The sequence below is a fragment of the Mirounga leonina genome, unplaced genomic scaffold (assembly GCF_011800145.1).
Source record: "Mirounga leonina isolate KUSES-001 unplaced genomic scaffold, KU_Mleo_1.0 Mir_197, whole genome shotgun sequence".
Lineage (NCBI taxonomy): Eukaryota > Metazoa > Chordata > Mammalia > Carnivora > Phocidae > Mirounga > Mirounga leonina.
Genome location: NW_023270494.1, coordinates 1 through 14,110, shown reverse-complemented (window position 1 = coordinate 14,110; position 14,110 = coordinate 1).

Here is a 14,110-nt window from a genome sequence, read left to right as displayed (position 1 = left end):
CTGAGTCCCCCTCTGCCCTGACTGACCACAGCCCAGAACAGATCTATTGGTTAGGTTGTGTGGCCTGTTTCTAAAGGACACAAGCTCCATGCTTTATCTCTTCTTCTTTCTTGACAGGAAAAACCAGACAACAAATTAATTTGTCCTTCGTGGATTATGTCCTGCTGGAATCTCTCCACAAGAAAGTGTTCCTGGAGGAGGCTGAGCCCTGCAAGGCCGCTGCAGACAGAAGCTCTCAGATACCAGGTAGGGGACAGTTACCTGGAGGCCACACCTCAGAGGAAAGACCCCCCACAGCGATGGCCTGTGAACCCCCCCTTACAGGCCAGAAGCAAAGCTGGAACTGCACCTCCAGGATCAAGCCAGTTTTTCCTGCTTGTCTTGTTTGGGTGGCCCAGGAGGCAGCCAGAAACTCAATATGCTAGAGCGGGGAGGGCGGGGGAGGGCTCAAGGGGAGAAGGGAGACAGCTGACCCCAGACCATACCATTCTCAGAGGCCCTCAGCGGCAGAGACACAGGGGTGGGGGGGCAGACAAGCGGAGGGAGGACAAGCCTCAGGCTCTGTGCCTTGAGCAGGACAGCCCAGCACTGGGCTCTAAGTGCTTCCTCACAGGGTCTCAGGACCCCTTCTCCTGGCTCCTCCTCAGTCTCCTGTACTGGAGGTACCTACTCCCCCACTTTTGGATGTTGGGGTGTCCTCAGGCTCACCACCTGAGGACACCCCAACATGGGTGGTCTCCCCCACCCCCAGCTCCTTTCCCAGCACATCGAAAACAGAGCCCTCCAGCCACCCCTGAAATCTGTTTTCCAGATGCTTAGGTCAAAATCCCGGCATCATCTCAACTCAGCTCTTTCTCAGTAGCCCTACATCCACCCTTGATTTCCTGATGGCCCCACCATTACAACATGTTCCAAATCCACCACCACCCTCTGCTGGTGGAAGCCACTTCACCAGGACCTGCATTACTGTAGTCTCCCAACAGCCTCTGCTGTCTTCCTGCCTGCCCAGTCTTGTTCTTCACCAAAGAGCCAAAAAGATTATTTTGAAAAGACAGGTCATGCTGCTGCTCTCTCATATCTCATTTCTAATGAAACCCAAAGCCTTTACGGTGCTTCAGCATTTGCAGTGGCCCTTTGTCCTCTTCATCCTCACTGTCCTCCAGATACTCTGGGCTTTGGCTCCCTTCAAACATGCACCCCTACCTCAGGACCTTTGTACATCCTGTTCATCTGCTGGAAAGCTTTTCCCCCAAGCTCGTGCATACTGGCCCTCACTTCATTCACACTTCTGCTCACGTCTCATTTTATTTTTTTTTTAATTTTTTATTATTTTAATTTTTTTTAGTAACATATAATGTATTATTTGTTTCAGGGGTACAGGTCTGTGACTCATCAGTCTTACACAATTCACAGTGCTCACCATAGCACATATCCTCTCCAATGTCCATCACCCAGCCGCCCCATCCCGCCCACACCACTTCACTCCAGCAACCCTGTTTGTTTACTGAGGTTAAGAGTCTCTTTTGGTTTGTCTCCCTCTCTGGTTTCATCTTATTTCATTTTTCCCTCCTTTCCCCTATGATCCTCTGTCTTATTTCTCAAGTTTCTCATATTAGTGAGATCATATGATAATTGTCTTTCTCTGATTGACTTATTTCGCTCAGCATAATACCCTCCAGTTCCATCCATGTCATTGCAAATGGCAAGATTTCAGTTTTTTTTGATGGCTGCATAATATTCCATTGTGTGTGTGTGTGTGTGCATGTGTATACCACATCTTCTTTATCCATTCATCTGTTGATGGACATCTTGGCTCTTTCCATAGTTTGGCTATTGTGAACACTGCTGCTATAAACATTGGGGTGCATGTACCCCTTTGGATCACTACATTTGTATCTTTTTGGTAAATACCTAGTAGTGCAATTGCTATGTTGTAGGTTAGCTCTATTTTTTGAGGAACCTCCATACTGTTTTCCAGAGTGGCTGCACCAGCTTGCATTCCCACCAACAGTGTAGGAGGGTTCCCCTTTCTCCACATCCCTGCCAACATCTGTCCTTTCCTGACTTGTTAATTTTAGCCATTCTGACTGGTGTGAGGTGGTATCTCATTGAGGTTTTGATTTGTATTTCCTTGATGCCGAGTGATGTTGAACACTTTTTTATGTGTCTGTTGGCCATATGGATGTCTTCTTTGTAGAAATGTCTGTTCATGTCTTCTGCCCATTTCTTGATTGGATCATTTGTTCTTTGGGTGTTGAGTTTGATAAGTTCTTTATAGATTTTGGATACAAGCCCTTTATCTAATATGTCATTTGCAAATCTTCTCCCATTCTGTCAGTTGTCTTTTGGTTTTGTTGACTGTTTCCTTTGCTGGGCAGAAGCTTTTTATCTTGATGAAGTCCCAATAGTTCATTTTTGCCCTTGTTTCCCCTACCTTTGGCGATGTGTCTAGGAAGAAGTTGGTGTAGCTGAGGTTGAAGAGGTTGCTGCCTGTGTTCTCCTCAAGGATTTTGATGGATTCTTGTCTCACATTTAGGTCTTTCATCCATTTTGAGTCTATTTTTGTGTGTGGTGTAAGGAAATGGTCCAGTTTCATTCTTCTGCATGTGGCTGTCCAATTTTCCCAACACCATTTGTTGAAGAGACTGTGTTTTTTTCCCTTGGACATTCTTTCCTGTTTTGTCAAAGATTAGTTGATCATAGAGTTGAGGGTCCATTTCTGGGCTCTCTATTCTGTTCCATTGATCTATGTGTCTGTTTTTGTGCCAGTACCATACTGTCTTGATGACAGCTTTGTAATAGAGCTTGAAGTCTGGAATTGTGATGCCACCAGCTTTGCTTTTCTTTTTCAACATTCCTCTGCCTATTCGGGGTCTTTTCTGGTTCCATAGAAATTTTAGGATTATTTGTTCCATTTCTTTGAAAACTGTTGATGGTATTTTGATAGGGATTGCATTAAATGTGTAGATTGCTCTAGGTGGCATAGGCATCTTCACAATATTTGTTCTTCCAATCCATGAGCATGGAACGTTTTTCCATTTCTTTGTGACTTCCTCAATTTCTTTCATGAGTATTTTATAGTTTTCTGAGTACAGATCCTTTGCCTCTTTGGTTAGATTTATTCCTAGGTATCTTATGGTTTTGGGTGAAACTGTGAATGGGATCGACTCCTTAATTTCTCTTTCTTCTGTCTTGTTGTTGGTATATAGAAATGCCACTGATTTCTGTGGATTGATTTTATATTCTGCCACTTTACTGAATTCCTGTGTGAGTTCTAGCAGTTTTGGGGTGGAGTCTTTTGGGTTTTCCACATAAAGTATCACATCATCTGCAAAGAGTGAGAGTTTGACTTTTCTTTGCCGATTTGAATGCCTTTTATTTCTTTTTGTCTGATTGCTGATGCTTGGACTTCTAGTACTATGTTGAATAGCAGTGGTGATAGTGGACATCCGTGCCCTGTTCCTGACCTTAGGGGAAAAGCTCTCAGTTTTCCCCCATTGAGAATGATATTCCCTGTGGGTTTTTCATAGATGGCTTTTATGATATTGAGGTATGTACCCTCTATCCATACACTGTGAAGAGTTTTAATCAAGAAAGGATGCTGTACTTTGTCAAATGCTTTTTCTGCATCTATTGAGAGGATCATATGGTTCTTGTTCTTTCTTTTATTAATATATTGTATCACATTGATTGATTTGTGGATGTTGAACCACCCTTGCAGCCCAGGAATAAATTCCACTTGGTCGTGGTGAATAATCCTTTTAATGTACTGTAGGATCCTATTGGCTAGTATTTTGGTGAGAATTTTTGCATCCATGCAAAATGCATATTGGTCTGTAATTCTCCTTTTTGATGGGGTCTTTGTCTAGTTTTGGGATCAAGGTAATACTGGCCTCATGAAATGAGTTTGGAAGTTTTCCTTCCATTTATATTTTTTGGAATAGTTTCAGAAGAATAAGTATTAATTCTTCTTTAAATGTTTGGTAGAATTCCCCTGGGAATCCATCTGGCCCTGGGCTCTTGTTTGTTGGGAGAGTTTTGATTACTGCTTCAATTTCCTTACTGGTTATGGGTCTGTTCAGGTTTTCTATTTCTTCCTGGTTCAGTTTTGGTAGTTTATATGTCTCTAGAAATGCATCCATTTCTTCCAGATTGTCTAATTTGCTGGCATATGGTTGCTCATAATATGTTCTTATAATTGTTTGTATTTCTTTGGTGTTGGTTGTGATCTCTCCTCTTCCATTCATGATTTTATTTATTTGGGTCCTTTCTCCTTTCTTTTTGATAAATCTGGCCAAGGGTTTATCAATCTTATTAATTCTTTCAAAGAACCAGGTCCTAGTTTCATTGATTTGTTCTACTGTTCTTTTGGTTTCTATTTCATTGATTTCTACTCTGATCTTTAATATTTCTCTTCTCCTGCTGGATTTAGGCTTTATTTGCTGTTTTTTCTCCAGCTCCTTTAGGTGTGAGGGTAGGTTGTGTATTTGAGACCTTTCTTGTTTCTTGAGAAAGGCTTGTATTGCTATATACTTTCCTCTTAGGACTGCCTTTGCTACATCCCAAGGATTTTGAACAGTTGTGTTTTCATTTTCATTTGTTTCCATGAATATTTTTTAAGTCTTCTTTAATTTCCTGGCTTACCCATTCATTCTTTAGTAGGATGTTTTTTAGCCTCCATGTATTTAAGTTCTTCCCGACTTTCCACTTGTGATTGAGTTCTAGTTTCAAAGCATTGTGGTCTGAAAATATGCAGGGAATGATCCCAATCTTTTGGTACCAGTTGAGATCTGATTTGTGACCAGGATGTGATCTGTTCTGGAGAATGTTCCATGTGCACTAGAGAAGAATGTGTATTCTGTTGCTTTGGGATGGAATGTTCTGCATATATTTGTGAAGTCCATCTGGTTCAGTGTTGTCATTTAAAGCCTTTATTTCCTTGTTGATCTTTTGCTTAGATGATCTGTCCATTGCAACCCCCAAGGGGGTTGTTAAAGTCCCCTACTATTATTGTATTGTTGTTGATGTGTTTCTTTGATTTTGTTACTCATTGGCTAATATAATTGGCTGCTTCCATGTTAGGGGCATAGATATTTAAAATTGTTAGATCTTCTTGTTGGATAACCCTTTAAGTACGATATAGTGTCCTTCCTCATCTCTTATTATAGTCATTGGTTTCAAATCTAATTTGTCTGATATAAGGATTGCCACCCCACCTTTCTTTTAATGTCCACTAGCATGATAAATGGTTTTCCACCCTCTCACTTTCAATCTGGAGGTGTCTTTGGGTCTAAAGTGAGTCTCTTGCAGACAGCATATCGATGGGTCTTGTTTATTTATCCAATCTGATACTGTGTCTTTTGATTGGGGCATCTAGCCCATTTACATACAGAGTAACTATAGAAAGATATGAATTTAGTGCCATTGTATTGCCTATAAGGTGACTGTTACTGTATATTGTCTCTGTTCCTTTCTGGTCTATGTTACTTTTTGGCTCTCTCTTTGCTTAGAGGACCCCTTTCAATATTTCTTGTAGGGCTGGTTTGGTGTTCGCAAATTCTTTTAGTTTTTGTTTGTCCTGGAAGCTTTTTATCTCTCCTTCTATTTTCAATGACAGCCTAGCTGGATAAAGTATTCTTGGCTGCATATTTTTCTCATTTATTGAGAATATATCATGCCAGTCCTTTCTGGCCTGCCAGGTCTTTGTGGATATGTCTGCTGCCAATCTAATGTTTCTACTGTTGTAGGTTACAGACCTCTTGTCCCAAGCTGCTTTCAGGATTTTCTCTTTGTCTCTGAGACTCGTAAGTTTTACTATTAGATGTCGGGGTGTTGACCTATTTTTATTGATTTTGAGGGGGGGTTCTCTGTGCCTCCTGGATTTTGATGCCTGTTTCCTTCCCCAAATTAGGGAAGTTCTCCACTATAATTTGCTCCAATATACCTTCTGCCTCTCTCTCTCTTTCTTCTTCTTCTGGGATCCCAATTATTCTAATATTGTTTCATCTTATGGTATCAATTATCTCTCAAATTCTTCCCTTGTGATCCAGTAGTTGTTTATCTCTATTTTCCTCAGCTTCTTTATTCTTCATCATCTGGTCTTCTATATCACTAATTCTCTCTTCTGCCTCATTTATTCTAGCAGTTAGAGCCTCCATTTTTTATTGCACCTCATTAATAGCCTTTTTTTATTTCGACTTGGTTAGAGTTTAGTTCTTTTATTTTTCCAGAAAGGGATTCTCTAGTATATTCTATGCATTTTTCAAGCCCAGCTAGTATCTTTATAATCATCATTCTGAACTCTAGTTTTGACATCTTACTAATGTCCATATTGATTAGGTCCCTGGCAGTCGGTACTGCCTCTTGTTCTTTTTTTTTTTGAGGTGAGTTTTTCCGTTTTGTCATTTTGTCCAGAGAAGAACAGATGAATGAGAGAACAAAATGCTAAAAGGGTAATAACGACCCCACAAAAATATACACTAAACAAATCAGAAGAGACCTGAAATGGGTGGGGGGGAGGAAAAAAAAAAGAATATGATCAGGTTGGTGAGTAGATCAGAGCCACACACTAGATTTTGGGTGTATTTTGGTCTGTTAGAAGAAACTGTCTCCCAAATTTTTAAAGAAAGAAAAACTTATATATATACAAAAATAAGGGTAAGTATGATGAAGGGATAGAATATGACTGTAAAGATGAAAATTTAAAAAGATTTTAAAAAAAGAATTGATAAAAAGTTGGTTGAAAAGAGAAAGAAGAAAAATTTAAAAAAAAAAGAAAGAGAATGTGATCAGGCGGGAGACTAGATCAAAGCCATACACTAGAGATTTAGGGTATATTTTTGTCTGTTAGAAGAAACTGTATCCCAAAATTTTAAGGAGAGAAAAACTTATATATATACAAAAAATAAGGTTAACTACAATGAAGGGTTAGAATATGAGTCTAAAAATGAAAATTAAAAAAGATTTTAAAAAAGGAATTGATAAGATCTTGGTTGAGAAAGGGAAAAAGAAAAATTAAAAAAATAGAAAAATAATAAAGAAAATTTTAAAAATTAACTTTGAAAGACTAAAGAATCATGGGGAAAAAAGCCATGAATTCTATGTGCTGTATCTCCCTAGTGCTGGAGTTCTGCCGTTCTCATTGATTGGTGAAATGGGTCTTGGCTGGATGTTCTTGCTGATCTTCTGAGGGAGGGGCCTGTTGCCGTGGTTCCCAAATGTCTTTGCTGGAGGCGGAATTGCACCGCCCTTGCCAGGGGCCAGGATAAGTCATCTGCTCAGGTTTGCTCTTGGGAGGTTTTGTTCCCTGAAAGCTTTCCGTTTGGAAAGGTTTGGAGGACAAGAATGAAAATGGTGGCCTCCCAATCTCTGCCCCGGGGGAGCCGAGAACTCGGGGCTCCACTCCTCAGTGAGCCCCCAGAGAAAAGCAGTCAATCACTTCCGTCTCCCCGGTCTCCAGCCGCACTCCATGCTCACCCAGCCTGTGACCAAGCATTTCTATCTCTGGCACACAACCCCGTGTGGAGTCTCCAAATCCAGCAGATCCCTGCGGTGTGCTCCCACGCTGCTCCTTCCAGGGGAGGAAGGGGAGTCTCCCTGGATCTGCCGCTTGTTGGATCCCTGCTGGAAGAGCAGTGGCTTGACTGTGCCCTGGATCACAGTTTATGGCAACCCTGAGCTGAGAGCCCACTCCTCGGCTCCATCTCTGCAGCCAGCTTCCCTGCCCCGATACCTGGGAACTCTGCCACATTCAGGCACCCCCAGTCTTTCTGTGACCCCGAGGGTCCTGAGACCACACTGTCCCAGTGAGGGTTCCACCCCCCGCTCAGCCACTGGAGCGACGTCCCTCAGCGGAGTTCTGATTTTTTGCTCTGCTGCTGTATCACTTGCTGGTAGCTGGCTAATGGAGGCCCCCTCCCCCGCCATCTATCTTCCCGAATATCGCCTCTCATTCACTTCTCCGCACGTCCTACCTTCCAGAAAGTGGTCGCTTTTCTGTTCATAGAGTTGCTGCTCTTCTTTTCTTCAGTCTCCTGTTGAGTTTGTAGGTGTTCAGAATGGTTGATAGCTATCTATCTGAATTCCTGGGACCAGACGAAATTTAGATCTCCTACTCCTCTGCCATCTTGCTCCTCCCACCGACCTCACATCTCATTTTCTTGTCTGTGATCTGTCTCCCTGCAAGAACCAAAGCTCATGGGACACAGGGGCCTTGTTTTCCCAGCACTTGGAGTGGTGGCTAGCACATAGGAGGTGCTCAGTAACATGAGTTATGAATGAATTAGTTAATGGCCAGGACCTCAGAGTGGGGATGCTGCCAGCCTCAAAGTCAGGAACCTGTGTCCCTAACCCTCTGTTCTGCACAGGTCACCTGGCTGCTCCCTCAGGAACCAGACCTTTGTACGTGAAGCCCCACCTGCCCTCTTCACAGACCCTCTTTTCTTCCACTCAAATCCCTCTTCAACCTCATGACAAAGCTCACTTAATGGTCCAGGCATTCACCAGCAAGGCCCTTGGCTGGAGGCTGCATCTGGAAGGAAATACTGGGCAGCTCTGCAAAGAGGCTGGTGTTAGACAAGCACCAGTTCGGGGTAGAGTTTCATGAACTGGTGCCCCTTTCCAGAAGGAAGGGAGTCTTCCCTCATGCACCTGGCTCCCCTACACATGCTGGGGGAGCATTGATCAGTAGCAACAAATTCCCTCATCTGCCTGGGCCTCACTGTGGGAGGAGCAACCCCCCCCAATGGGAATGACTGCCCCCAGGTGCTCAGTTCCCCACCTCTGCCCTGGTGACTTGCTGGAATGTGTGCAGAGAGCAAAGTTTTCCTCTGCTGCAAGTGTGGACAGTGTGTACCGAGGGGATGCCACTGCCAGCCTGGATGCCTGGGTGCCTGAGTGTGGGGAGCAGATTTCTGTAGCCCCGAGACAAGCCCTGTTGGGGCTGCTGAGGGTAGCTGTGTTGCTTCTGCACAAACAGCACAACTAGGCATCTCGTTATTGTCCCATGGGTGTCCCCCCACTACACCCCACGTGACAACTTCTGGAGCGGGAGCCTGCCAGGGAGTTTGTTCTTTTTCCTGTGTGATGGGTGCAGTTCCAAGAGGGGTGTGGTGAAGGGAAAGAAAGGGATTCCCATTTCTGGCCCATTGCCCACTGTGTGCTGGGCATTGTGTGTGTTAATCTTTTTGCCTGTTGGATCTTGATTCCCTTTGAGGCCAAGAGTTCCGGTCCAAAGCCTTCCCTGATGAAGCTTCTAGCATGAGAAACAGGACAGCACAAACCAATGAATCCCTGCAATAGACAAACAGAACTAAGAGTGCGTTTGCTGTAACACAGACGAGATACACAGCTTTGCTTTCCTCTACTGCCAGCCAGCGTCCCACAGAGAGTTTGACCAGAACTGCATCAGTTTCCTTCAGCCTCGGCTCACATTTTTGGGGTCAAGTAACCCTTTGAGAATCTGCTTAAATGTGGCCCAAGTTTGCGAAAACACCCATGGCTACTCCAAGGGTTCCAGGTAAAGAATCCCCTTTCCAGAAGATTCAAGAATCTAAACTTTAGATCGGGAGTGGTGTCTGCACTCCAAGCCTTGATTTCCTGAGGCTCAAGGGTGAAGTTCAAATACCTCCCAACTGAAGGCTCCTGCAACTGGAATGTGGCCAGAGGGTTACAAAGCTGCCTGGGTGGGAATCCAAGCCCAGATTCCTGGTTCTATAAAAACATAAGAGATGTAGTGGGGGCATTTCTTATCTATGGGAGAAAGGGCCGAAGACTTGATAAACAGCGTTGGGAGAAATGATTGCTACTTTAGCCTTTGCTCTTTAACAAACCACCCTGAAGCTTATGGGTTTAGAACAATCATTTATGTGCTCATGATTCTGTGGGTGGACAATTTGGCCTGGCTCAGTAGGACAGTGATTTTGGTGGTTTCACCTGAGCTCACCTGTGCATCTGGTAGTTGGCTACATGACAAATGCAACATGATCACATTCCCCCAGCAGATAGTAGGTTGACCCACACTTCTCCAGCATGCAGCAGGTTTATCCAAGTTCAGCAAGCATGTAGCAGCTTGGTTATGGCTCCTTCAAATGGTAGCTGGTTTCTAAAAGCAGCCAGAGAGATCAAGTTTTTATGATCAAATACTTTCAGCCTCAGTCCATCACATTTGTAATATCTTTTTGGCCAAAGCAAGTCACATGGCCTAGCCCAGATTCAGGGGTGGAAATATGGACCCCATCTCTTCAGGAGAAGAGGCAAAAGGTGCATGAGAGGTTTGAGAGCAATTTGTGGGCATGTTTTTTGCCATCTACTACACAGCCTTTTGAGAAAGGAATTAATTTAGAAACTTGACTCAAATAGGGCATTCACCAAAATGTACCCCCAGCTGGAGTAAAGTTCAAATATAAAAAATAAGACTGTGGCTGTATTGGTCAATATTTCTATGCCATTGGAGGAGAAAAGGCCCTTATGGCACAAAATTAAGTCAGAAACCACAAAGAAAAAGTTATTTTTGACATGCATTCATAACAATTAAAATTATTCATTAAAAATATCATGAACAAAATTAAAAGTCAAAATGCAAATTGTAAAATTATTCACAGTATTTGTCCCAGAATTAAAAGTCTAAACCCTTCGTATGTGAGGGTTTGTGCCCAAAAGAGATGGCAGGTGACATGGTCCAAATTTAATGAGGGACCCAGAAAACAGTCGCAGGCACTTTGTATGTTTTCTAAATGAATAAACAGCCAACAACATATGAAAATATGTTCAAACAACTTTTACTTAAAGAAAGGAAAAAGTAAAGAGAAATTGTAGCAACAAAACTGCATTTTCACTGACTGAATTGGCAGAGTTTTGCTCTTATTACCTGTGAATGGTGGTGCCCAGGATAGTTGGGACAGAGGTCTCCTTGGTCCAATCCACAGTTTCACTCCTTCAGCTAATGTTTGTTGAGCACCTACTATGTGCCAGACACAGCCTAGGCTCTGGAACCCCTACTGAGAAGTAGGCATTTGTGCAAAGGCCTGAAAGAGCAGAGCCAGCCGGGCGGCTATGTGTGGAGAGTGGTTCCCAGGCAGAAGGAACAGCCAGAACCTGAGGGGCTCACCAGGGGCCAGAGGAGATGGGGTGGTGGGGCCTCTGCAGGACTGCAAGGCCCACAGGAGCATGTTGGCTCCTCCACTGAGTACTGTGGGAACAGAAGGGGAGCGGGTGACTTGAGTATGAGCAGATTGCCCTGACTATTGTGTGAGAATGGACTGAGGTGCCAGCAAGAGGCTTCTGCAACCACCCTGGAGAAGGGAAGTGGGCCCTGGGGTGGTGGAGGAGATAGAACAAAGTGATCCAGCGGGATGTGTATCGGGGCTCACCTGGCAGGACTTCCTGATAGACTGGGCATGGGGTGGAGAGAAAGAGCAGGTAGCTCCAGGGTTGTGGCCCAAGCCCCCTGAAAATGCCCTCCGTGAGATGTAAGGTCAGAAGAGCAGCTTGTGGGGAGTGTCGGGAGGTGTCGCTTTAATTATTCATTAAAAATGTCATAACAAAATTAAAAGTCAAAATGTAAATTGTAAAATTATTCACAGTATTTGTGAATACATGAATACATCCATGGGCTCAGTTCTGCCCATGGATGTTCAAGTGGAGGTGTCGAGTGGCAAGTGGACCCATGAGCTGAGGTCGGGGGGGAGATCAGCTTGGGGATGTAAAGTTTGGGGTTGTTAGCCTGGGGATGTAAAGTTTGGGGTTGTTAACCTGTGGATGAAGCCATAGGCTGGATAGAACCCAGGAAAGTGAGGTGTACAAAGAAGAGAAGGGGCCCAGGGCAGGGCCCTGGAGCAACCTGCTGCTGAGAAGGCAGGAACTGCTAGTTAGAGCTGGTTGGGACAATGTCAGCGGGTGTGAAATAATAACAAAAATATGTGTTGGTCTCTATCTCTGGTTCCTGACCGTGGGGTCCTCAATCCCTTAGAAATTCCTGAAGGATGGGAGTACCCTTCATTCCTAATGAGGCAATTCCTAGTGGCTCTGGGATGGAGGCTGCTCACCAGAAAGACCAAGCCATGAGTAGAAGCTTGGAAGTTTTAGCCCCACCCCCCACCCCATTCTCTTGAGAAGGCTAAAAATGGAGTTAATGACCAATCATTCCTACTTGATAAAGCCTCCATACAATCCTAAAAGTACAGTGTTCTGAGAGCTTCCTTGTTGGTGAACACATCCACACTGGGAGGGTGACGTGTCCCACCTTCACAGGGACAGAAGCTTCTGAGCTCAGGATACTCCCAGACCTTGCCCTATGTATCTCTTCATCTGGCTATTCATCTATAGCCTGTATCATATCCTTAAATAAACTGGTAAATTTAAGTAAGTGTTTCCCTAAGTTCTGTGATCTGCTCTAGCAAATTAATCATACCTGACAAGGGGGGTTATGGGAACCTCTGATTTGTAGCAAATCAGACAGAAGTTTGTGGTAACCTGGGGATCTATTACTTGCCATTGGTATCTAGAGTAGGGTGGGAGGAGTCTTGTGGACCGAGCCCTTAAACTGTGGGATCTGACCACTATCTCTAGGTAGATAGTGTTGGAATTGAGTTAAATTGTAGGACACCCAGATGGTACCACAGAGAATTGCTTGGTGGATGTGTGGGAGAAACTCCCCCCACACTGTAATTGGGTCCTATAAGCAATTCACCAGGAAAGTAGGGTGTGGGGCAGTCTCCCCTGGGAGCCCTCTTTTCTGGGTTTGTGACTCTGCTTCTGCATGCCTCCACTTCCCTCCCCGGACATCTGTGCTCATGCTACAGCACACGACAAACTTTAACTGAAGTTTGGGAGAATGGCAGGAAGTGTGTCCCCACCATGAAATGCAGGGTCCTGGGACCCCCTTCTGGACCTGGAGACTCCTGGTCCTTGCACCTGCTGGCCTGTCACTGCCACAGTGCCTGCAGGGCATCTGTGTGTCCTCATGGTTGCCAGTTAATTGTTGTTCTGTCTGTTGTAGATAAGAAGGTGGAGGTTCAGAGAAGATTTCTGAGGAGCCACGGTCACACAGAAGGGAAGTGCAGAACCAACATTCAAGTGGGATTTGGTCTCACTTCAAAATCTGAAGTCTTTTCTGAACCCCATCTGTCCCTTGCTTGGCAGTGAATGGTAGTGTAGAACATAGTTCCAGGAAGAGGGTGGAGGGCTGGTTCCCCATGCTGTGCTGCCTGGGTATGGAGGCTGCCCACAGGCCAGAGGTTACAGAGGAAGGGCCCCAGTGTGGGTGCACGATTGGCCCCAGTCGTGTGTCCCTGCCGAGGGTGCCATGCTGAGAGAGCTCCTGGCAGGAGCTGTCCATGGAGAGGTGGGAGTGAAGGCAGTAACATCTGTATGGCTATTTGGAGGGAGGGGTGACAACTGATGACCATGTCTGCTGGCATTCCTACCCGTTTTGGAGCTATGGGGACTCAAATGATGTGATTTTATGAGGCTGCCAGAGGAACGAATGGTTACAGAGGCCCAGAGGGCTGCTAGGGCCAATAACTCCAGCCCCCTCTCCATCAGTTTCTGCTTCTCCACCATCAGAGAGGAGAAGTATATGCCATACTGAGCATGACTTGTGGTACACGAGAGAGGAACACTCCCACCCATACTGTGGCTGACACCATCCAGGGTATCCCCCAACCCTGCAGCAAAGTGGACAGTGACCTCTGTGTCCTTCCCCTGCACACAGTCAGAACATGGCTCTGCTCCCCCACCCCTGCACCCAGCCCCTGTCCTCCTCTTAGCCTTAAAGTGAACTCATCTCCAAGGGTCCAGGTGGTTTTTACATTTGACAGAAGGTTTTGTGAGATGATAAAATGGTATATATTGCTTTGCAATCCCTTCTGAAAACCAGCTTTCAAGCATCTCATTTCTCCCCAAATTCCTCCTTCAGTCCTAATTACCTCATTAAAATTATAGTAGGCTTTTTGGGGGGTAGAAATCAGCAAACTAATACTAAACATGCATGTGGAAAGGCAAAGGGCTAAGAAAGGCCAAGATTTGTTTTAAAAGGAACAAGAATTGGAGAAATTATCCTATCAGATATCAGGACTTAGGGTTCGGGTTCGGGTTCGGGTTAGGGTTCGGG